At 34.0% G+C, this 26184-nt stretch overlaps 1 protein-coding gene and 1 long non-coding RNA gene across 3 annotated transcripts in view; one reads left to right on the forward strand and one right to left on the reverse strand.

Moving 5' to 3' along the window:
- Positions 1-26184, reverse strand: part of LOC117786792 (cAMP-specific 3',5'-cyclic phosphodiesterase-like) — a 74620-nt gene that overhangs the window by 39139 nt on the left and 9297 nt on the right. The gene's annotated exons all lie outside the window — the stretch shown is intronic.
- Positions 22552-23294, forward strand: LOC117793377. Of its 2 annotated transcripts, XR_004618259.1 has the most exons (3): positions 22552-22961; positions 23036-23052; positions 23113-23294. It is a non-coding gene; the product is annotated as an uncharacterized LOC117793377 (long non-coding RNA). The 2 variants fall into 2 exon arrangements; XR_004618258.1 differs by having other exon boundaries at positions 23036-23294.

Genomic DNA, 26184 nt, shown 5'->3' on the forward strand with positions numbered 1-26184 from the left:
AATGTTTCCATAATGCCTTTTCTGCTGCATGATTGAATGTTGTCAAGTGTTCCGAATGTTGAAACATTTCATTTCATCCAAGGTCTTCATCATTCAATTGAAATTCATGTGCTGTGCACTTCAATTTGCATTTCACAGTGCGATGGTATCAATTGAAAGCGAACCATATAATTTACTCTTGGCACAGATTAGAGCGCATAATCTCAATTAAATCAATTGCGTTTTCAACAAACTGACACATACTACATTCTGATGTATAGAGACACATTTCGATACATTTTGACAGATTCAGATACATTCATAAGCTCATTAAAACACAAATTAAAGCCACGGTCACAGGCAGCTCTCTCTGTCGTAAGCTTATAATTTACTAAGGAAAAGCGAATTTGGACTGTGAACAGAATTACAAATCGACCAGTCGGAATGTGTATATATAAATAAAATCTAGTGGAATTCTGTTTGACTTTATCTATCTTTTGTTTATATTCTTTTTTTATAATTCTGAAAGAGCAAGTTCCATATACTATATGCATATTTATTTCTATTTTATTAATATGTATTATACGTCTTTAAATATTTGTCCATAGTTTCGTCAAATATTTAAATAATTAAAAGCGACACAAAATCTTTTGTTGTTTATTATAACAATACAATCAAATTATATTTAATGACATTTTGCGAATTACTAACGTCTAAATAAAATATCAAGACTAAATGCACTATCTATAATTATTGATTATAATCTAGCAGTAAAGCAAATTGTCCTCGACCTTTAATTTAATGAAAGAGCTTCATTTAAACAATTATATAGTATAGTAAAGATCTGTCAATTATTCTCTCAATTGTAGAAATACCGTAACTATATTATTCGGCAAGGGTAAATAGACTGAACTGTGTTTTGTACTCTCCGCAGAAAATGCTATCCATGGACGAGTTGTTCCTTACTCTTTTGCTCCATTATTTACTTGGGAATTGTTGCCTTTGACGATTTAACAGCTCCCCAGCTGGCAATAAACGAAATTTTAATGTAACAAAAGTAGCCCCGAATCGCCAGACGAGTGGCCTACACTTTGAATTAGACTTAGAGATACAATATGATAAGCGTCTGAAGGAGCAGTAGCCAAAGATTATTTGCTTTGGACGAATAGACAGACATAGGCAGTATAAAAGAGTCGAAAGAAAAAGATTCCATTGCTTGGCTGGCTGTTTGTTTGCTCTGTGCCCATCTAAGACCGTCGAGCGTCATTTGAGGACGATGAATGTTGGCAGCGCGCATCCTGGCACTCAAAGGGAATTTTCTATGAGCTTATAGCTATTTCATGGCTATGGTATGCGATGAGTACGAGTGTGAGTATGAGTAGAGGAATGAATAGTGTGGATACTGTGGATGGTTGTCATACTATAACTGGAATGCTTCTTTGTTCTACACCAGCTGGAAATCGATACGTCTGCCAGCTACTGTGAGTGGGTTGAGCTGGCGAAGAGCGCATTAAAAATTACAATAACTGCCATAAAACTCGACTAAAAAGATAAGAAAAGGCAATCGAGTGGCGAGAACAAACAGCGCAGTGCCAAATAAAACACTATCCAATTCCGAAGGGTTCTTATCTACAACTTATTTATGTAGATAATAATCTCTAGAGAAATGCAAGCACACATAGCCTTCTATTTCATTTCTTTGAGTCAGCCATCAAGCAGTTACTCGTTCTCCTGCTGAATTGACGTTTAAAACTTCAATTTGGTAAGTTGAATGCCAAAAGAGCAATTTAAGCAATATATTCTGAGCAACTATCTGTTTAAGAATCTATAAAATGGTTCATCTTTTGATTAAAAAAGAGATACCAGCTGACAATTTTATTCAGTTCTTTAATCAGACAGTATTCAGCCAGAGATCAGTGCAATATAGAAGTTAGAACATCCGAAAATAAATAATAAAATATATAAATAACACAAATATTATTAAAAACATGTTTTTTTAATGAAAAATACAACGAATACTATCTTACTATGTTTTCATGTTTTTTTAAGAATCTAGCTGGCTGACATTTTTTTATTTTTTTTTTTTGTAAAATAGTGAATGGTTTTGTATCTAAAACCAAAACTCTCGTATTGAAACAAATTAACTTAAAAAATATATCGAAATAGGAAATTGTTATTAAAGCTTCATAGATCGAAATAGGAAATTGTTATTTAAACTTCAAATAGATTACAAAAAATACACATCGAATAGAAATCGAAATCAAAAAATAAATTTAACTGTTAACTGGAATCGAAAAATCAAAGCAGGCATAAGTTACTAAAAATAATACTCAGAAAACAGAATCGATATATTAGAACTGAAACATAAATATAACTAAAAGGAACACCAGAAAAAAGTGAACTTAAAGTTTAGAATAAACTCTCATAAGGTCACACTTTGCATAGAAAATAGAAAATCATAGCAGAAATTGAAAACTGAAAGAATTTTAAAGTGCTTCCAGAAAATATAACACATAATAAATAAAAGTGAATCCAAGAATTAAGGAAATTGGAGAATTGATGAATTGTATTTTAAGTTATCAGTGATAACTAAAGGTAACAACACTTACATAAATAAAAGGGAATCACGATATACAGAAGAAAAGAAGCGATATATGAACTTATAAAAACGTAATTGTAGAAAAGAAAATTGAGTTGAGAGAACTGAGAGAGAGAACATGATAATTAAAGGTATTCAGTACAAATCCTTCATTAGCAAATGAGCTCATATGATTTAAAGAGCTGCTGTTGCTGCAACTGCACACGTGGCAAGTGGCAACATTAATTTGATGTTGTTGCAATCAACAAGTGTTTTCATTGCAATTAGCGATGCTTCATGGTCGCTCTATCTCTCTCTTTCTATCTCTCACTTTTTCACTGACTACACTGACTTTCCACTTAGATGGCCTTTCGCTTGGTTTATATGTATTTATATACAACGCGCACGATGAGACTTGATATGCTCTGCAGCTGTCTGTACAAATTGAATTTACTAATACCTTGACTAGCTTACCGTATGACTAAGTAACTACCAGACTCACCGACTGACTAAATGACGGTGACTGTCTTGTTGCATTGCATAAAAGTTTGCTGGCGTGTTTTTGAGAATTCGCAGTAGGCGGAAATTGTCAGTGCACAATATCCGTTGATTTGTGCGCATGAAAATGAAATCCATTGACATGAATGACAACCAAGTAAGGGTCGGAAGAAGGGAGGAGACTAGAAAATTATGCAGCCTAACGGCGTCAGCACGTCATCAGCAAAACTTATGCCCCATTGTCGTCATCATTGAACTTGAAACTTGGTGGCAACGCTACGTCCGGAAATAGATTGCAACGGTTTTGGGGTCAGACCAAAGCCGGGACCAATTTCGGTATTGGGACCCATCCCAACGGCATTCGTATCGCATGACCAATTAACTGGCCAAGAAATGCAAAAAAACTTGGCAAGTATTTGACGATCTGACCCCAAGTAAATCAACCCTTTTTTTGGGGTTGGCCAAACCAAACATTGCTCCCCCATCGCCGCTTGGCTTCGAGTTGCTTTTTTATTATTTACTTTCAATTCCCTAAACAGCGTCGCAATATTTGCCATTTCAACACACACACATACACACACACACATGGAGTAACAGAACCTTTTGCGGTTTCTGGCCATTAACATAAAGAACGGCACAAAACTATGCTGGGTTTAGGTCGAGCTGTGTATGTGTATGTGAGAAGAGAAGGCATAGCAAATAATGGGCAGCATAAAATAAATAAATAAATAAATATAAATAATAAAATGACTAAATTGAAACGAGGACGCGACAAGTAAAAGCCACGACTGGCAGCCAAATGCTTGTTGCTATTTTGTTCATTTTCCATCCCTTTTTTTTGGGGGGGGATGGCAACACCATTTGGGGACCTAAGGGACCGACACACAGGCCGGCAGACAGGTGAGGTAGATAAGCAAAAAGCGAAGACGACAATGAAGCCTGTCAATATGTGCGTCACTCCAACAGTCGGTCGGACTGTCATTCTGTCAGTCAGTTAGTCAGTCAGTCAGTCAACTTGTCACTTTTTCTTAAGGGAATGTCAATTGAAATGCCCTTAATAAGTAGCTGAGCATTATAAATGTATCATAAGCTTTACACTATTTAAAACTGCAATAAAAATCGGTCACTATTTTCTACATACAAGTAAATTTTGAAGAAAGATCCAACTATAAAATAGACTGTAATAGAATCTAATTGAAGAACCGAAAGAATTTTATAAGAAAATATTTCAATACTTTTAAGCACTTCTTCTAATTTTATCTTACAATAAACTTATATTAAAAAAAAAATAACTAACATTAAATCACAATATGTCACTGAATTTAAATGTTTGAAATCTGTTAAATAATATTTCAATATCAACAGCTTACTTAAAAGACAGGGTATTGCAAGTTCGTCTTTATGTCTTGATTTTTCTACTGCTTTGTTGCCTTCATTTTCATTTCTTCTTTGTGCCTGTCTTTTTAGGCTACACTTTTGCTTTCAAAGCCCTCAGGGGTATGGCAGTTGGCGGAGCGGGAGGGACTTAGCTGAGGAAAAGGCAGAAAAACACACACTCATAAAGTATATTAACAAAATGTTCGATTGCACTTTGGCTAGAGCTTGGGCATTCCTTTGGCTCATTTTCGCAACATTTCCTCATAATGGAAGTTCTCCAACCCTTCTCCTTCCCCCACCCAACGGCACCTGGTGTCCTTGCATGCGGCTATCGATGTGTCCGGATCTATGTCCCTATGTCTGGGATGGTTTCTCAAAAAAGGTCGACATCGCGTGATTCTCATTAAAATTTCAAGCGTCCCATTGCCCCAGCTTATTTAACTATCATATCATATTTCAAAGCAAGGAAAACGGACTTTTTGGCAAAATCCTAGACGATAAAAATAACATTGGAAAAAATGTGCCCCAATTAAATTCCGCACAAAATATCAATTCTAACAACTGTAGATTACTAATACTGCATGAAATCGATAAGTTATTAAATCTAAGGATAATGAAGGCAGATCCAATTCTGATAAGGTCATATCGGAGTTGCAGTCTTTTTATCAAATACCTTAAGAGAAAAAGGCCGAAAACAATCCCACCTGATAAAATCACAAAGGTGAGATTACAATTTTATATTTAAGTTTGAGTTTTGTTGAGTTCAATTAAGACCTATATTATTTAAGATATAGTCTTCATATTAAATAGATACTTTTACAAAGCAAAGTAATTACATTTAATAGTCTAAATATTTTATAAGAGAATTTTTTACTGCTAAAATAGTAAAAGTGGAGTCTTTTTAAACCAGATAATTGTAATAGATACTCATAAATATCCTGAATACTAAATAGATACGAAAACCATTTAAGTTGTATATTCTGAATGTTTCAACAGAAAGTTATAATATAGCTGCAATAGCCATTTCCGTTTTCATTATTCAATACATAATTTATTTTACAACGAATTTAAGCCAACATCAATCAGACATAATTAGTTGCATGTTTAATAAAGGGTTGCATAATGTATTCGTTTATGTGCGATTTAATGGATTGCATTATGGGCTGCTGATTGTATCCCAAAATGGGACACAATGTGATGGGATTCCCGGGTGACAAAATCTAAATCATTTTACTATAGTTTACAACAACAATTTAACATTTAACATACAATTGAATTACAAATGGACTAACGACCTATAAAACGAAAAGGATGCCTGTGTGGTTGTATGACTGTGACTGTTTGGTTGGTGGTTTGTGTGTGTGTGTGTGTGTGTTTCTGCCCCAATGGCTACAATCAAACTGTTGATTCCATTCCAAAGAGCACTAAGAAAATAATATAAAAACAAGTTAGCTCTAAACCAATGCTGCAAACCTCCAAAATTTTGTTTAAGGTTCCGTTCAGCGGTTCGAACCTTAGAGCAAGACATCAGTTCGGTTCTCGAATTGGTTTGCATACCCCCTGAACCCAAGGTTTGGGTTCGAACCTTGGTTCACTTTTATACAAAAAAATATTTTTATTGTTATACATTTTTCTCTACATTTTGAACTAATTAAATTTTTTTCTTAAATAAATCATATTTTGATGATAAATTAAATTTATTTGAAGATTTAAATATGACTTATTTTAATCCGAAGTCTCAAATAATTGCGTAATTTTAGAAAACCATAAAATTTATGTAATTTTTTTTTTTCGAACCGAATCTTTTTTTTGCGGTTCGGTTTATGTTAGGGTTCGCAAAGTAAATAATTTTTGAGAAGCTATAAACTGTATAAACTTTTTATTTACCAACCGCAAAATATGTATTTACTTCTATGATCTGAGATCTGATCTTTGATAAGCTTTATGCACATGTAACCATCTCTATAAACGTATATTAAATAAAATTGTAATGCACCTAAAAAACCTTCACCTAATGCATACATTACTTACTCTGACATAATTAACTTTTGATAAACGTACAAATGCTCTAAATGGCAATGTCTATATGAGTGTGTGTGTGTGTGTGTGTGTGTATGTGGCAAGTATGCCAAACATGCAACAGCTGCAGTGTGAAGTAATCTAATTAAAAGTTAGTTTGTTGCAACTTGTTCTTAATGATGTCACTCCGGCAAATTTGGCGCCAAAACGAAATGTACGGACATTGCTTTCAATATTCCACCTCAACGTTTTGCACACTCTACAATTTGCACACACACACACACGCACACACACACACAAACAGACACACACACAACAGCTGTGCTGTATTCGCTTTAATTACAATTTATGGATGCTTCAAGTTGCCGGCACACAAAACAAAATGGCGGCGGACAACAACGCTCTTCAAATGAGGCCGAAATGCCACAAAAAAAAAAACACACACAACTGTAAGAAAAATAAAAAACATCAGGGAAAAGCAAGTTGAAATAAGGCAAGCAATGTAATTACAAAAAAGCAACAGCAAGCATCTCGAGAAGGGCAACGCTCGATGCAAAGCACAACGAGTGGCAACAACATCAACGACAACAACACCAGGAATAGCAGAGCATTGAGTGAGTTTATACAGTGACTCAGCTGATTTGAGTTGCCCCCATTGAGTTTAACTCGAAATAAAATAACGCCTGCGCATTGAAACACGCTCTCAAATTGAGAAGATGACAACAACCGGGGTTAAGAACCAGTTGAAACTGGAATGAAGAAAGTTAAAGGTGTACAAAAATGTCAAGTTTTTTAAATATTCTCATTGTTTAACGTTTATAAAGTATAAATCGCTTAATTGCACGAATACTTTATACGCTAAAAATTTACAAAATTAACTAATAACGCACAAAAATGTTTTCATACTTACGATTTATTGTTAATTAAAAATATAGAAAAAATAATTAATTGTTAAAAATACAAATGTTTTATGTATTATATATTTATTTATATTGAATCGAGTTTTTATTACGGTCGTTAATCGTTTATTACAGTCATTAATCAAAAATTTGCAAAAAAAAAAAAAAAAAAAAAAATGAGAAAAATCCAGTGAGTTGCCGATTTTTCATGATAATCGATTTAATCATTTCGATAGGTAATCTCAAAAAAATATCGAGCTGAAGTTAAAGATAACCGCTTACGCGAAATCTAGTTGATATATTTTTACATCACTACTTAAAATACATAGAATATAAGAGAGTCCGACGCAATATTGAACTAGTTATTATGTATAATGTAACACTGTGCCGCTGACGTTGACTTTGACTAGGGCAAAGGCATTGACATTGTCGGCAATTGTGTCAATTCAATGTACACACACACACACACACAAACACACGTAATGCTACACGTGCTTAACTGCTGGTGATGTTTCTGCCGCCATGTGAGAGCTCTGGACATCTTATGTAAGCCTCTAAAACGCCCAGCCAAAATGTTGAAAGCATTACGCATACGACATGGTAAATACCAAAAAGGGCATTATATAAGGCTGGGAAGAGAGAGAGATATTGAGAGTGACATGGAACTAGCAGCCAAGCAGCCCGATTGATGGATCTGACGTCACTGGTAGATTAAATTGATGTTGTTTGGGCAGCAACATAAACTACAGACGAGGCAGCTCAACTCAACTAGCACATAAATAAAAAATAAAATATAAAAATAACGAAGAGAAAGAAAAAAAAAACAAAAAAACATATGCATGGCCAAATTTTTAATTACCTAAACAAACAAACAAATAAAACGAGCAAGAAGCGACGACTTAAAAACTTTCTGGCAATTAATAAAGTTTTTTTGTAGTGTTTCGTTATTCATTCTCAATTTTATTTTTGTAAATATTTAGAAACATCAACAACAGCAGCAACAACTAATTCAACTGGGCAGCTCTTTTCTGTTGTGCTTGTTGTTTGTGTTGTTCTTTGCTTTCAAAACTTTTACATTTTGTGCCGCCTACAAATGTTTGTACTCGTGTGTACGTAAAAATGTTGCTCCCAATAAAGACTTTTCCTTTGCTTTATCCTTTATGGCATGCGCTGAACAAACGGACCACGAGCACTGAGCACAAAACACCGAGCTCCGAGCAACTGAGCCAAAAATGCACCCACAAATTAAACAAAAATGTTGGGAAATTAACAACAATTAACACAATTACGAAGTTGAAATACCCTCAACTTATGTAGAACTAATTCAACTGATTCTTTAAAAGATTAACTATAGGAAAAGCTTTAAAAGTGAATATTTAAGCCGTTTGTATCAGTTCAAATTGGCTTCTCTTAGATCTTAAATTTATATGTTGATATAAATACTTTTTAACCATAAATAAAACAATATTATTTTGACATTTATTTATATAAACAAATTGTAATCCATCCATCCAAAAGAATTTTTTGAAACAATAATAACAATATGTAAATTACTCAACCTTGTTTATTCAACAATTATTAGAAATATATATTAATTAAAATTATAAAAACAGAACCACAATACGTGTGTAAAATATAATTTATTCAATGAAAAAAGTATCGCATTTTGGTACCCTTAAATACTTGTTTAACTATAAAATGTTAAAGTCGAACATTTATATATTATATTATATTATTTTATATATTGTTGCTATAAAATGCGTAAGGTAAAAAAGATCATAAGTACAGCTCTCGACCTTAACGAAGCCTTCAAAAGGGTATACTAAAAGTAAACAAATAAATAAAACTAAATATAGGAAAGAAGAAAAAAGGTTGGAATACTGCTGAATTGGTCAAAGGTTTCTTTTTTTTTTGCGGCTTTTGCCTTGATGATATTTGGGACTTATCTCAGTCCACAAAACTAAGTGAAGTGTGTAGCACGAGGTTGTTGAATTAAAATGAGTTTACCTGTTTTTATTTTCATTTTCTTTATTTATTTAAGCCGAAACATAATTACTTTGAATGGTAATATAGAAAATTGCAATTATTAACAATCACAAAGAAATATATTAAAGTAAATACATTTACTGTGGCAAGTAGCCAGTGGCAATGTGGCAGCTTCACCTGCTTTAGGGACTGCAAAAGAAGGTTAACCATAAAACAAAATGGCAAATAGTCAACGGGGCGGCTACATCCATTTCGATTATTGGTTTTTGCAATGTTGCCAGCGATCTGATCTGGTTCCATTTCTCTAACGAGCTTGACAAGTTACAATATGTTTTACAGTGTCAACGTCAGTCGAAAACAAATGGAGTTGCTGCTGTTGCCATTGCCATTTGACAGCTTATTGGCCAAGTTTCAACGTGCTTTTACATACCCGTAGATTTTCTGCTAGGGCTTAATCGAAAAAATTTAATTCAAAGCTTTCACAGTAACTTGGTTCTCTTTAATTTTTTTTCTTTTCCTTTATTTTATGGGCTCATCCTACTAAATTCGCATAGTTGCGATTGGTTTCTTATAGGTGCATATGTGTAAGTACCTTTGCTCATATAATAATAATTGTAGTACATAAATAATTTGATTTATTTTTATAAAATGTTATAAGGAAAACATTGTTATATTGGCCCTACAAAATATTTGAGTCATTTTTTTTTTATACTCTGGGAGATAAATCGAAAATAAAGTCATGTTCATCGGCAAGCGATATGAGCTACCATAAAAATAAGATACAAAAGCGGCTATCAGCACACACAAGCACATAAATCATAGCCATATAAGATAAATTATGACCAGCCAACGGAAAAGTTTACAGAACATCTCGAACATCTCAACGGATGCCAAGCTGAATGTCCCAAATCGAAGCGCATTAATTAAGTCATAACAATAAACGAATTTCACTTTGTCAAAGCAATATATTATTCATAATTTCTCTGTATTTCGTCTTACGCTTTTTGAATTTCAAAATGTTCAAATTAAAAATGTTCGCACAATTTTCTGCATAATTTTACGAAAAAAAAAAGAAAAATTAAATTGCAAAATGATTTTTGCCTTGCAAATGCAAAAGCACATAAATTTTTTCCTTGTTAACTAAATAAATTTGTTTACAATTTGAAGTGCTCACACATGAGTTTACGAACACAACAACAACAACAGAGAGAACAATTTGTTTATTAGTCAAAGCGCAGCTAATAAAATATCGCGTATACGTCGCGTTGCCTTCGGCATCGAGAACGAACGCCAAACAATTGAACATTGAACATTTTCTGTCAGTGGCACTACACTTTATACAACATAAGTATGGGTACTTAAACCATATATTACATAAAAAATAAATATAATATTTATATACTATATATTTTTATATCGATGGGAAAATATGTCACTCGTATAATTGCTGGCAATTTGTTGTGAATCATAAAGAAGACATCATAGAATATAACGCGCTATAAATATTTCGACAAATGCTTTCAACAATTTTTATATTGTTTTCATCAAATTTTATTTTTAAATCAAACACACATGTGCCAATGTGTGTGCTGTGTGTGTGTGTGTGTGTTATATATGTTTTGAATTGAAATATTTGCTTTGACGCTTCCACAATTGCCAAAACACAAGTAAAGTGCAGTCTGATCGACTAGCAGCTGCCCTATGTGAAAAAATTAGATATCTGAACATAAAAAGCATATATATGTTTATTAAGAAATTATATTTATTGCTCAATTTCTTGGGAAATTTAGGAGCGGGTTCGATCTGTATGCTTGTTCAAATACGTACAATTTAATGGTCAGATCTATGAACACTCACACATATACATACAAGTATGTGTACACATCAAGTTTCTTTTATAATATTACATTTATTGTACGGTTCCAAGTTATTCTTTAGATTTATAATACAAAAGAGTTTACCTTAGGTTTTATAGCTTCGAAGATTCATTCAAATTAGATTGAAGACTTCTTTTTATCTGTAGCATTAGTATTACTTAAAAATGATACTCTTGTTTCTAATAAAAGGGTATCTCTGAATGAAAAGAACAACAAAAGCTGTAAATTATTTAATGCCACGCCACAATGACAAGACTTCGACTGCCCTAGAAAATTAATGGGTATGCGAATGAAATCCCGCCCCTTCCCATATCTGTTGCCACACGAACGGGCAGACGGGGGGCGTGTGAACAATTACCAAATCAATTAGATTGTTTGCCGACATACATATGGTAGATATAAAGCACTAGCATGAGGACAACTACGAGTATATCAATTATTTACGAGCAATGCAATAAAAAGAGTACTCGAACGAATTCGAGTTCGAGTATTTAGCAGAATGTTGGCATCAGACACGATCAAGTGAATGTCTACATCAATTATATGTTATGGTTGTCTTAATAGAAAAATTGATTGAAAAATATCGACGAATAAATTGGCAATCTTTTATTGATAATATTTCAATAACGTTTTAATTTTAATTGGTCTGTTTCGTATTTAAGGTGTAGTTTTCTCTACAAAATTGTTCTCTAAACTGAATTTAATCCCTACATGTTTATTATTAGAGTCATAAAATTCAAATTAAAATGTCAATTAGAGATTGTTTATAGTGCAATGCCACAATTGTTTATTTATAAGATAGTACTAGGATTGTATGTATTTGGCAAGTATTATTATTGATGTTCAGTTGCTTTAGGCAGAATCATAAAACAAAAGAAAATTAAATGAAATGCACTTGTTAAATTTAACATGAGTTTGAGAATTATTCATTCTTCCTATGGTATGTTTATTTAAATTCCAGATTCATCAAGTGGCAAAGATATATCTAACCAATTGACAGTCTGACAGTGATCTTAAATAAATGTAACAATATTTTTTTAGTGAAAACTTTTAACTGTCGATTGCTGTGTACATACACACACACACACAAACGCAAGTACACAGAAAGAAACTGCATGCATAAACTAGTGTTTATATTTACGTTTGCTTTTGTGCACTTGACGGTTAGCGCAGTGACAACGACAACAACAACAACAACAAACAAAGAAGCTTACAAATAAATAAATACATAAATAAAAAAAAACAACTTAAGAGTGAAACAAAAACAACAACAAAGATGTAAAACACGTCGCAACGCGTCGCGGACATTTTATGGAAATTCAATTGAAAAAGCAATTGGAAATGCAATTGCGCTGCTTCACTGCGCATAAATTATATAAATTATGCAATTCATAATCTTCATGCATATTTAATTGCTTAATTTGTGGGCTAATATGCTTCATTAAATCAAATGGACAACCGCATTGCAACCCTGGAAAATCTCACTAAGTTCCTATCGCCTCTCGTCCATGCTCTTCTCTTGTCCTGTTCGTCCTGTTCGTCCTGTTCGTTCGTTCGTTGAGCGCACAAAGTGCATTTTCTAATTGCAATAAAATCGTATTCACTAATAGCAAAATTGTGTTTGGCACGTCAGCGCCGTACTTTTCCCCCTTACCCGACCTTGTGGCAATTTATGCGCTTCACTCGACATGTATTTCATATTTTTATGCATTAACCGCAGCACGTCGCTAATGTGGGCGTGGCCGGATTGTCTAATATGAAACGCAAGCTCCATTTGAACTCAAGCTGCAATCAGTAGCAACTGAAACAATCCGACGGCAATTGACCATTAATATCAAAGCGAAATCAATACAATTATTTATAAGTTCAGCTAATCGACAATAAGAAAGACTTAAGACTTAAGTTCAGGTTAAAGCTTATAAGGCAGTTAATGATATTGAAACTGCTAAAGCGTGATTTAAAGCAATTGAATTTGTCAGGAGTGCAGCACAAATCACCAAAGATTTTAGTCTTCTAGCCTTTGAAGACAAGCGTTCGATATGTTTAAGATTTTTTTTCTGAGACATGTTTTCCAAGTTCAATTTAAAAAAAACATTATAGAAGAGTATAAGTATTAAATATTGCTCTATTTTATGTATAACAATCAATAAATGAATTTAAAATTTATTGTGCTCAATTTAAATATTTAAATTTATTTTATATATTTATTTTATATTTTGGGACTATCCCATATTTGTTACTTATCTGTACAATTTTCTTTCTTTGCTACACAAATCTCTAAATATTTGATTTTAAAGACTTCATTTCTGCGACATGTTTTCGAAGATCAATTTAAAAAAAATATTATTCAATAGAAAAAGTACTAAATATTGGTATACTTTAAGTATAACAATCAATATATTAATTTTAAATTTATTGTGCTCAATTTAAAAATGAATTTATTCTATATTTTGGGACTATCCCATATATGTTACTTATCTATACAATTTTCAGTCTGGCTATTTGATTGAAATTCCTGTTAATCCTAGCACGTGTCAAAATCAATACACACATTATTAAAAGTGAAAAGAATAATCAGTTCTTAAAGCTCATAAATAGTTTTACGTTGCAAAACTTTAGCCAATCCCATAGCTGACTTTCATGGCAAACAGACATCAAAAGCAGAAGCAGAAGCAAAAGCAAAAGCAGTTTACAGTTTGCCTGACATGGGGGAAAATCTTGTTTGCTTTCTACTCTGGTCGTGCCCAATATTTACCAGCAGCTAAACAGCTCTGGCAGCAACAGCATCCCGGACTAGGATGGTTCACGTGTGCATCATGTGTCGTGTGTCGTGTGTCGCGTATAAACTCATTTCTGTGGTTTCAACGTTACATTTTCGAAACTCAAACAACAAGAAGCTGTCTTCAGACATTGAAAACTTCGCATTTGTCCCGTTCATGAAAAAAAAAAAAAAAAAAAAATTGATAGCTCGAGCAGATAGCTGTGTACAGTGTTTAGTGTTTAAGAGCAACCACCACATGTGATATCAATAATCCGTTAAGTAAGTAAAACCAATTGCCGGTGCTTACAATTGTGCAACTTGAGTGGCAACTTATAACTAAGCCAATTATTGAGTGCTTTTCGATAAAATTACACTTTGAAATAATATTTGCCTTTCTTTACCAATTATTATGAAATTATCAGAATTGATAGCTGACAGCATTATATATGCTTGAAATCTTGAGATGCTTCTTTATAAATGCGGCTGTGATTAAGGTTTAAAATTTTTGAGAACTGATAGCAAAAACTGCTATGAATCAATTCATTTGTATTTAAATAATTGAAAAAGGCTATAGTCGAGATCCCGACCATAGGATACCCGTTACTTTTTTCAATATACATATATAAAAGTACATTAAAGAAATTACTACCTAATAAAATCTACTGCATACTTGTAGGTGATTGTATTGAATTAATAACTTTATTAATAACTTTGGTTAGATATTAATCCCGTTCTACTTGTCCGATCTTGCTGCGTTTTTTAAGTAACAGGTATAATTAGCAACATTTTTACATTTTCAACATTTTATACTAAGCAATTTTCCCAAAAGGTGAACTTTGACCCCGAATTCGACTTCATTGCAATTCGAATTTCGCAAAACGCCGTCTTATAGTATGATAAATTTGTCTCAGCTATGTTGTGTAAAAAATTTCTGACTCCTAGGTCTTATGGTTTGGGGCTATGCAATGATCATCGATTCAGTCAGTCAATGAATAAGTGAGTAAGGACAAAGAGCTTTATATATATATATAGATAGATAGAAAATAATTAATATTAGACATAAGTAATAGTTAGACTCCAATGTAAATGTAGCTATTCCGCCATCAGAAATAATACATATATGAATATAGATAGAAGCTTTAGATATTTTCTAGATTACTTAACAAGTGAGCAATATAATTTCTAAATGACATAGTGTCTAATGATCTATGTAAGCTTAGCTAAAGACAAAATTTATTTGCATGTAAGTGATGTATTTCGAAATTGACGAGTGCTCACTGTACTTCAGAGCGACTGCTATCGTATTCATATGAAAAAATATTGTTGGGCTTTGACTACGACATTAAGCGGGCCACGTAGTATTACAACCAGCGAGCAAGCGAGATAGAGTCTGTTGGAGTGGGATCGATTTTGAGAGAGAGAGGAAGTAGGAAAATACCATTTGAAGCTAATGCCAGTCAAGGGATTATTATTGAATATGCGATGGCTGGCACATGGATAAGTGGTGCGTGGTGCGTGCCACGCTCTGTGGTGCGGGCGACTTTAGCTGACCAAGCCAATTTAGCAAAACGAAGTAAAAGAGACAGACTTATATACATATAGTACATACATGATGTCACATTACATGGCTGCTTATGAGAACATTTCAAGTGTTCGCGTGCTGCATTTAGTTAATATTGGTTGTTGTTGTTGTTGTTGCTGCTACTCTTGAGGTTGTTGCTGTTTGGCTTTTGACTAATTGCAATGGGGTTCGCAATTAAATGCAATTGCCACACCATCCCATTTATATCCCTGGAACAAGCGAACCAACCGAACCCAGATAGCCCCGTCCACTGTTGTCAGATTGCGTGTCGCGATGTGAATGAAGATACATACCTTATATATAGTATATATCTCAAGAGAGCATCGCATGATAGAGTGGAGCGCTTTATAGACAGCGTTTGTCATTTGACTCAATTGCAAATTGAATTAATGACAAGTTGCAGCAAACTGAAGGCAATTGTGCAATAAGGAAATTTGCTTAACCTAAGTGATTAAAGTTATCTCAATTTGAACCTCAAGAGGTTTCAATTTCAAGGGTTTTCATTTGCCGATTGTCACAAGTATTATTCATATCTCATTTCATTATCAACTTGAACATATCAAAGCAAATGTTCTGTGCAATATTGAAGTTTTATTCAATTTGCATTCAAGAAGAAAAAGAAAACTGAAAGTTGTTCTTTAATTCAATATTATTTAACGTAAAGTAACTACAGCTATCAATAACTGAATATATTGAATTTGTTCTCTGTATTCTAGATTGTAATTGAAGCTCGAAAATTAATAATATCTGTCAAATGTTATTTATATGCTGCAGATTCCTTTTAAAAGCATAGAACCTTGTATACAATGGACATTGTACATTGTACATTGTACATTGTACACGGCAACAAATGGCTTACAAACTGGGAAATTTGCAACTGCACAATGGAATTATATGCACTTTTGTTGTGGTAAGTTCTCATTCTTGATTTCAGATGGCAAAGGGGCAGAGTGACGGATAAACGATAAACGGTAGGATGGGGAAAAGCATCTGTTGGCAAAAGTATAAGCAATTTGTTGGCAATGGACTGAGGTTCCTTTAAGCGGCGCATTCAATGCACTCACAGACTGTGTGTGTGTGTGTGTGTGTGTGTGTTGGGAACTTGTCTATAATACGCCTTGGTAAACCACAGACTGTTTAGTTACAGGGTCGGAGTCTCTTCTCTCTCTCTCCCTCTCTCTCTCTCTCACTCTCTCTCTCTCTCTCTGTGTTCCTCGTTCTTCCATTAGCCAACATATTCTACATCTTAGGCTCCATTGAAGCGCTCTTAAATGGCTTTTCAATTGCATTTGCCTTCAGTTTGCCACAGGCAACTTTCAACAGACGCAAAAAACTATCTGGCATTAAAGTTTAGCCACGGTTACGGTTACGGTTACGGTTATGGTAACGGTTACGGGGCAATAGGTTTGGGAATAGGTTACAGCAATACTTGTATTTGACCTCAAAACGTTATGTTACACATGGGAACGCCTTAACGATGCAATTGAGAAAATGTTTAAAGACGATAACCCATGAGATACAAATGTCTATCTACTCATAAATATATTATAACTATCTATCATGCACCGATACATATGTATGTCACCACATAACTATGTCGCCCAAGTTGTATTTTGAATTTATGTTTCATTTATTGGCGGCTGGCAACGTGTTTTCAATAAATTTATTTCGCCTGACAAAGAATGAAAGAAAAATATGGAAAATTAAAATGAAAATTAAAATGAAAATTAAAATGAAAATGAAAGAAAGGCCATCGCCGTGAATAGTATTCACATTGATGTTCATGTTCATGTTCATGTTCACAACCACATACAAAGGCTTTCATAATTTCAACATTTTCAATGGCAATCATAAATTCTATCAATAGATGCGACGCCAAAAACGAATCTCGTGCGTCATGGCCAGCCGTCAACTTGTTGCATGTCCCAAGAATTTTTTAATTAACTTGAGGCCGCTAATTTTTGTTAAATGAACACAGTTTGCGAAATTGCCCACAGCAACTGCTCATGTGTGTGTGTGTGTGTGTGTGTGTGTATGTCCGATCAATTTGGTTGTGGGCGTGACCAAACCAATTGACTATCGTTTGGGCCTGAACAGAGGCGCAACAGTTTTTATGAAATTAACCAAAATATTATGCCAAATAGCTGATAGATTTACGATCCATTTATATCTCACTCAGCACATAGCTAAATTCTCCACCTCTCTCTACCTCCTTCCCACCCACTCTCGTCCACTTCCTCTATATTATTCCGTGTGCGCTCTTCATATCGCAATTATTTCCTTTATTGCTTTCTTATGCAGTGCAATTGTCTGACAAGCTATATATGAGAGTTGTGGCTATGATCATAATCGGTTTTTAACGATTTATAACGTTGCTTTAAATATTGTTTAGAGACGGAAAATTTGGTATGGTCACACTGTTAACATTTATATACACGATAATTCTAATAACAGCCACTTTTAATTAGTAAGTTTACAGTTAGTTAGTTTTAAAAAAATCGATACAAAATATCGATACATATACTGTTAACTGAGGCGGAAAACCCGTTCGGTTCGCGTTTTTGAAAGTTAAAAAAACAAACTGAAAATAAAATTAATTGTTCATATTATTTCGAATCATCAAGCCGAACCTTCACTAAAATTTTGGAGGTTTACAGCCCGGGTCAAAGGTAGTCAATAATGTTAGAGTTGCGATTTACGGTTTTTAAGACATTTTCATGTAGATTTCGCATTTAGGAATGGCCTCAAATATTTGTTGTTGTTTGTTACTTTTTAGGCTAAAATGGAATTAAGGTCCTTAGCTCTGCATTTTGATTTGAAGTTTTTAGACCAGAATGTAAAACTGGAAAATAAAAAAAAAGTTCCAAAACATCCTTTGGCAGTTGTTGCTTTTGCTGTTGCTGTTCACACCTCTTCTTGCTAATTGGATAGGACAGGTCAGGTCGGGTCGGGTCTGAATGCAGTAAAATGCAGGCTTAGTTCAAGTCCTGTGCAAATTAAATTGTTGTAAATTGCAGCTTAACAGCAAAAGACAGAAGGCAGGAAGTGCTGCACATACACACACTGACTAGGACAAACATCTCATATACACATATATACATATAAACATATATAATTCTATATATATATGACACATCTGATTCGGAATAAGCGAAACGAGGCGCCTGCGGGTGCTTTGTGTACACACCAGAAAATTGGAGACAGATTTAATATAACCAAATACGGGATGCTGCTGTGTCGTTGAAGGGGAAAGGATGCGAGAAGGGCGCGCAGAGAGAGAAATGGGAATGAGATTGGCTTGACTAGATTGACTTAGACTGAGCGCTTGGGCTTATTCTGTGGTCAGGTCCTTATGAAATTTGCCCAACTGTTGCGGAATAAATTGCCATGGCAATGCTGGGCTTACGGTGTTTTTCGCCATGCAAGGACATACCAGAGAGTGACAGAGAGAGACAGAGTGAGACAGAGTGAGACAGAGTGAGACAGATTGAGAGAGAAAAAGAGAGAGAAAGCTAAATTGATGGAAAGGCAGCAGCGCCAACAATATGTTTTCCGTGCTCATCTATGCATTCATTCATTCAGTCATTCAGTCATTCATTCATTCATTCATTCATTCATTCATTCAACGTGCTCATTCTTAGCTCTACTGGAAAGTGAGCAACATTTATAACGCCCTTAGTACAAAGAACAAAGTACTCAAGAGCTTACACTGCAAAAATTTAGACAAACAATTATTATTACAATTTTTAAAAAAAGCTAGAGCACAAGTTCGAGTTGAAAAATAATTTTACTCAATTTGTGTAAAAACTAATTGTTGAATAATCTATTTAAATCAAGGCAAACCTCCAAAATTATGTTAAAGGTTCGGCTCGGCGGTTCGAGCCATAGAGCAAGGCATATTTCCTGAACCTAAGGCTTGGGTTCGAACCTTGGTGTACTTTTATAGAAAAAAATATTTTTAGTGTTATGCATATTTCTCTACATTTTGAACTAATTATATTTTTTTTAATAAAGAAATAAAATTTTGATGATAAATTAAATTTATTTGAAGATTTAGGTTCAAATCGGGTTCGCAAAGTAAATAATTTCATGGTTTCGGCTCATGATCCGGTTCGGGCTGCTTTGAAACCCGAACCGAACCGGTTCTACGAGGTTCGGTTCAGAATCGTTTTGCAGCCTTGCTTTAAATACCTAAATTTTTTATTAAAATGTTAAAAAAAAGCATGAGCATTATTTTAAACAAAAATGATATATTCTACATTATTTAAAAAATTATTATTCATATTAAGATCGTCTACAATTTAAAATTGCCATTCAATTAAATTCGAGAAAAAATGCTTGCTGTATTTTTATACGTATTCGCTCTTAAATTTTATACACTTTTCCTTGCAGTGTAATAGCTAGTGAAGCTAAGCGCATTAATAGGAATATCAAGCATCTTAGTTGGAAAATCAAGTTAAAGCTTTTAGGCCGCTTTTGCTAAACTTCTAGAAATATTACTGCCTATATCTAGGAGGCATATTGCTGTCAATTTAATCATCTATTATTTACTTAATAAGTACTTGTGTATATTACTTATATTAATTTTCGACCCTTCCCCTTATTCGATCATATCTGTATTGTCTCGCTCGACTCTGCGTCGAAACTCATCAATGCAATTAGTTAATTAAATTTACTGTAATTTCATTTGGAAATTTATAAGCCATAACACAAGCGTATCGTAGCCAAGTGTGTGTGTCGACCGAGCTCACAAGCTTATTATTGCCAATTAAACTAATGCCAATTTGCTTAACACATGACTATGAGTATCCAATGCGCTCGGTCAAGGGAACAATAATCGCTAACAACTACATTGTATCCGATAATAAACAAATCGGCCAAAGACTATAAGCTGACGATCAAAAATTTGATCTATTTATAGATAAGCTGAGTTAACTAATACAGTCATTTTCTTATTAAATCCAAAACATTTTTGATACCACAAGATTTAGACTTGCAACAGAATCGAGTTAAGGGGTTGATTTTAGCTTCGTTTAACAGCTAAAACACATTTTTAATTGCTTGCAGGTGTCACTTAATTAGAAGATTTGATTCTGAATGAAAGAGGTTGTTAAAATTGCTGTTAACTTTATCAAGTGGATGATAAATAGTTTTCTTATATAATTTACTTTTCACGAGTTAGAGCTTAACAACATCTTAAAGCTGTTATACAAAATGAGTTGAGAAAACATTTTTTTGAAAATCTTTTTTAAATTATATTCAAATAAAAATTGACATTCATCGTATATGTGGAATTGAATATGCTTGGCACTCGTAGGCTCCATTTGACGTAGGGCAGCGTAAAGAAAGCATTTTTTGTCCTGGTATGCGATCCATCTTCATTATCTTTGATTATATTATGAGCGGACAAAGGGATCGAACTGCCAATTCGCCACTTGAAGTGACGTAAAAGCAAAAGGCAACACACAAAGGACTAAAGCCTGGAACTCTTGAGTGCGTATGTCTACCTTTATATGCATGTACATGTGTGAGTGTGTGTGTGTGTATCTGCCCATATAAGCAGTTGCTTCTTACGTAGTATTTGCCATACACTCTTTGCTTTCTGCTTCATTTGCGTTACAAACACCTTGGCACATTTTTGGCTCGACACGCTTTTGCTTTTCTGAAAACGTATCCCTTTTCCCTGCCTTCCCTCCCACCCTTCAGCCCAACGCCCTAAACTCCTCCGCGAGGTGCAAACTTTAAGGACGATGGCATTTAAATGAAATCGCCCGGCGGCTGCAGCTGTCGCCCATTTTCGGTACAATGGTAGCATTGAAATTTTTGAAAGACCATTTCTCATGTTGGGTAAAGTATGAAGGACAGTGAGGAAGAGAGACAGGGTATTAAGTTGTGTCTGCCAGACTTGGAAGGATGTGCCTGGATGTGCCTGGATGCCATGCTCGCTTATCACTTAAGGCGCCTGCCAAACGCCTAATGATGCTTATTTGGCCACAGCGTCAGCACAACTCACCTGCTTCCCACAGGACAGGTGTGAAGGGAGGGGGGAACAGCAGCAGGTGGAGGAGGTTTCGTGGCACTGTGTCAGCGGTGTGAAAGACGTGTATTAGTTTGTCAGTAATCAGCAAAAGAAATTGTTTTAAATTAATTTGCATGTTGAAGCAAAAGACGCACAAGAAAGCACTCATTAAATACTCTACACATTCGGGGTACTTTAAATAACTGCAATGTTTTGACAACTCTTTATATAGTTTACTTTTAATGATCAGAAAATAATGGAATTAATATTAATATTAATTAATTAACCGATCAACAATATGCGTCTGTATTATTTATTTATTTAAAAAGTAACAGTAAACTGTGTTTGATTTTAGTCTATAACTAAAAATAAAAATCATTTAATTTGGGGCATCTCTAAAATGAAAATTAAAAATAACTCTTTTTTTCGTTCAAATCTCAAAAGTAATATATAACTGACAGATTTGATCTGCGATTCATTTAATTAAATAACTTCGGCACTGTAATTTTTTAAAATTTAATTTAATTTAATTTATTAATAATTTAATAATGTCAACTAAGAACAGTTGACCTAAAATAATTAAATGAAAATCCAAAAATATCTTTAAATTAAAAATGAAAATAAAATTGTAAGAAATTTAAATTGAAACAGAAAAGATAAAAAACAAAATTGAATAATGAAAAGTATAAGATTCTGCGGACATTCAGAAAATTATTAAATGATCCAACATTTATTGTATGGGCTGGCAAAACAAAAACTGCTATACTATATATTCAGGAAGCATTTCATTTAACTTAATTGAAATTTGTGAATTTGACATACAAAAATACTAAGAAATGACACAAAAAAAATTTAATATTTATTCATGGAAAACATTCTTTTGAAAGAGCATTACAAATTTGTAGTAATGGTAAGAGGAATATTATTAATTTTCTTATTTTAATTTATATTTTTGGAGCTTCCGTGGAAGCCAAATTATGCATAGCTACTAAGGCGAACAATGGAAAAATGCTTTAATCCTATTGACGTTTAATCAAGCTGAAGTCAGAAAATGGAAGATGTCGGAAAAGCGGCGCATGGACAGAGGGGATGAGGACAACGGAGAACGGAAAACGGAAAACGTGGCGGGCGGCAGACAAAAGCCGCGCATTGGCAATTACAAAACATTTTGCATTTTGCTGTTGAATTTTCAATTGGCTTCAGCTATGAATTTCCATTTCCATTACCATTTGCAGTTGTTTACCTGTAACCTGTTGCTTTCCACAAGTGGCAGAAGCCCCAGATGTAAATCAAAGCAGGCAGAGAGGTTATACGGTGAGTGAAAGAAAACAGCGATACAAGGACAAAAACAGAAAGCAGGACACAGTCAAAGCAAAAGGAAGAAAGGTCAGAAAAGTCAGAATTATTTAAAGCGCTTAATAAATAATCACATTTGCATTTTCACTTGTTGATTTTGCCAGGCCAAGTGGAATGTCAAGTATTTTAGCTTCTCAGCTTTTCAGCCAGAAATGCTGACTGTCGCCTCCCTTAATTTCAGAGTTGCCAGTATCCTTGAAAAGTGCCCGCTCAGCAGTGGCAAAACCGACTGGCGGCAGACATCGACATCAACATCGAAATTAGCCCCAAACCCTTGGACTCCAAAATGCACTCAGCGTTTTGTGCGTTGTCATTGGAAGCTAAATAAATTGAAATTAGACGATGTCAGCAGAAAAGCCAAAAGTGGCGAAAGCCAACGACGCTTGCTCTTACCAACAACAGCAACAGGATAGGGAATGGTAACGGGAATGGGAATGGGAATGGGAATGGGAATGGAACTGGGAATGGGAATGGGGAATATCCTTGATGCCAAAGTTAATGGCACGAAGCAGTCACAACATTGACTGGGCGTCTGTTGTGGGCGTGGCCAGTGCGTGCTGCGATATGACTACAGTCACAACAACAATTGCTACTTGCTATTGTTATCGTTGTTGTTGCTGTTGGGGGATATTGTGGCTGATGTGGCAGCTTCGGTCGGCTTGGCTAGCTGGTCCAATAACTTTGTTATCGAGCCCCTTTTGGGCTCCCCTTTCGGCACCCAGTCGCATTCACATTTCAAGTGAATGGAATTGAATTGAGGTCCTGGCTGTGCACTTATTTGCCAAGTGCCATTCAAATGGTTGCCGCAACTACTAAGTCTGCTAGACAGAGCGCTATTTGGTAATCAGCTTCAGTGTTGTGCCGCGCAGACTACACCATGTAGTTTATACGATTGTCTACGTGTAAACAATTGAGTGTCAACTATAACTTGTAAGCGTGTAAACAATGTCAACAATGTAGACTATGCCGACAATGTGAGAAGAATGAGCTGGCGCACTCAAGGGAAAAAAGTTATATAAAATTATTGCATATAAATGAATTATATTCAATTAAAGTTGGGTAATTATCCAACTTTATTGTTCATTATTATAATATTATGGTGAACCATAATGGAGGTGTATTAAATGGTTTGAAATTAGTTCGATTTGTCGAATGAGTAATTTAGTTCGTTTATTTGATTTTTCTGCTCGCTTGTTCAGATGAAGATGTATGGAGTTTTAGCAGATTTTCGGGCTGTTTTGCTTTCTGTGTCACCCCTGATTATAGTGCATTTGAAACACATTGTCGAGCTCCATAAGAATTTTAAGTACAGGATTAATCGACATTATTAAAGGAGACAGAAATATTAACTAAGAATACCAAAAAATAAAATATAATTAATATTGTTACGGATTGTTTACATTGCTTACGGATTGTCTACATTGTTTACACATCGTCGTCACCAATGTGTAGACATTTAAAAATTACGCGTAATGGCACAACACTGATCAGCTCGAAACTAAGAACTAAACTAATTCTTAAGTCGTATTGAAAATTTTTGTTCTCTCTTTCACTTTAATTTTTAAGTAAGAAATTAGAATTCATTTTTTGATTGTTTTTTTTTAATTATACTATCTAATTTTTCTTTTTTTTGTAGGGACATATTTTAACTTGTGCAAGATTTCCGTTCGTCTGTTTCGAATTCGGCATGGAGTTGTCTATATTAATTTCCCAAATATTTGCACATAATCACAATAACCTTCTGCACTCTTCAGGTCATAAGCTATTGTACATCAGTCTGCACACGATACAGTCAAAGCCTAAATGACATCAAGTGTCTCCCGTAACAATATTCGAACTATGAAAATACTTTTTCCCCTTCATTTGCTCTTCAATTTCTAAATTAACAACAGTAAGAAGAACACTTTAAAGTCGAAAATGTAAATAGAAATTTGGCAAAGTGTAAATAAATTGCAATTGAAATGCGACCTTTATTGAAATACAAATCAACATGAATTATTAATTATTTTCTCATGCATGCCGAAGCAGACAAACTCAAAATTCTGCTCAATGTGTTCATTTCACTTTGAGGACACTCGGTAAATACAGGTATATTTATGTAAATGAATGGCAAGTTGTTATAGAAATTAAATCTTTGTTTCAAATTTAATAATTGAACGGAATTGGTGAAATAATTTTGAATTTATTTCACTATTAATTTAATAAATGCTAACAATAATGTATAATAGATTTTCACTTCACATTTCTAGTGTTGGCATTAAAATTCCTTAGATTAGTTGTTTTATGTAATTAATAAATTCATGCAAAACTTATTTCATGTAGCTGTTGAACATTTAAAAAAAAAAAAACTATTTTATATAATTTATAATAACAAATTTCAAAATATCAACTGTTCGATTTTATTGAAATTTGTAGAACAAACATGTATATTTGTATAAATAAAATAGTCTAGTAGTCATATAAGTCCTCGTGGACTAAGTTAAGATTTTTGTGGTGACTAGCCTTTTGTGCCCTTTCTTTTGTAAAGCACAGAAAAACCAATTGTCGATGCCCCAGAAATTAATAATGATTGCTTTCAAATGCAAAAATATTAAATTAAATTAAATTTATTTTTAAATTATGAAAACATAAAATACATTTTATGTTAATCTTTTTCTAACCAAATATATGAATTATTAAAAATTTTATTAATATTTTTAATTAATTTATTGCAACCGATTTTTGTGTAACCGCAAATATTTATGAAAATGAAAGCTTTGACATACTATATCTGTATCTTTTATAATATACTCTTCTCTGAATAGTACCAAAGTTTTAAATTATACTCAACACCTTTCAAGCAATGTGAGATCTAGAGTTTGAAATTTTATTTTCAATTTTATGTGGGTGGATTTAGGAAGTAGCAAATATTTTAGCTATCTTCTATAACCCTACTCCCCACACCCCTGCCTACGCCTTTTTTGTCACCTGATGAAATACAGCATTCAAGTGGAAATAGCAGCAAATTATCATAAATTAGCTCAAGTGGCCTCAGTTACAAATTAGTTACCCGTAGACGTTTGTCATTAGCCAATTGTCATATGGTCTTAGATATGTATACAATTTTGATATGCATACGCCATGTTGGACAGCTATGGGGCAAGACAGTGAACCGAATGACAAGACGCTGCCGCACTGTTGATATTAAGTTATAAGGCCTTAAGCGCGTTTTATTGTGGCTAAAAAGTGACGCTGACTGCGGCAGCGACTGTGA

The sequence above is a fragment of the Drosophila innubila genome, chromosome X, assembly GCF_004354385.1.
Source record: "Drosophila innubila isolate TH190305 chromosome X, UK_Dinn_1.0, whole genome shotgun sequence".
In the NCBI taxonomy this organism is placed as follows: domain Eukaryota; kingdom Metazoa; phylum Arthropoda; class Insecta; order Diptera; family Drosophilidae; genus Drosophila; species Drosophila innubila.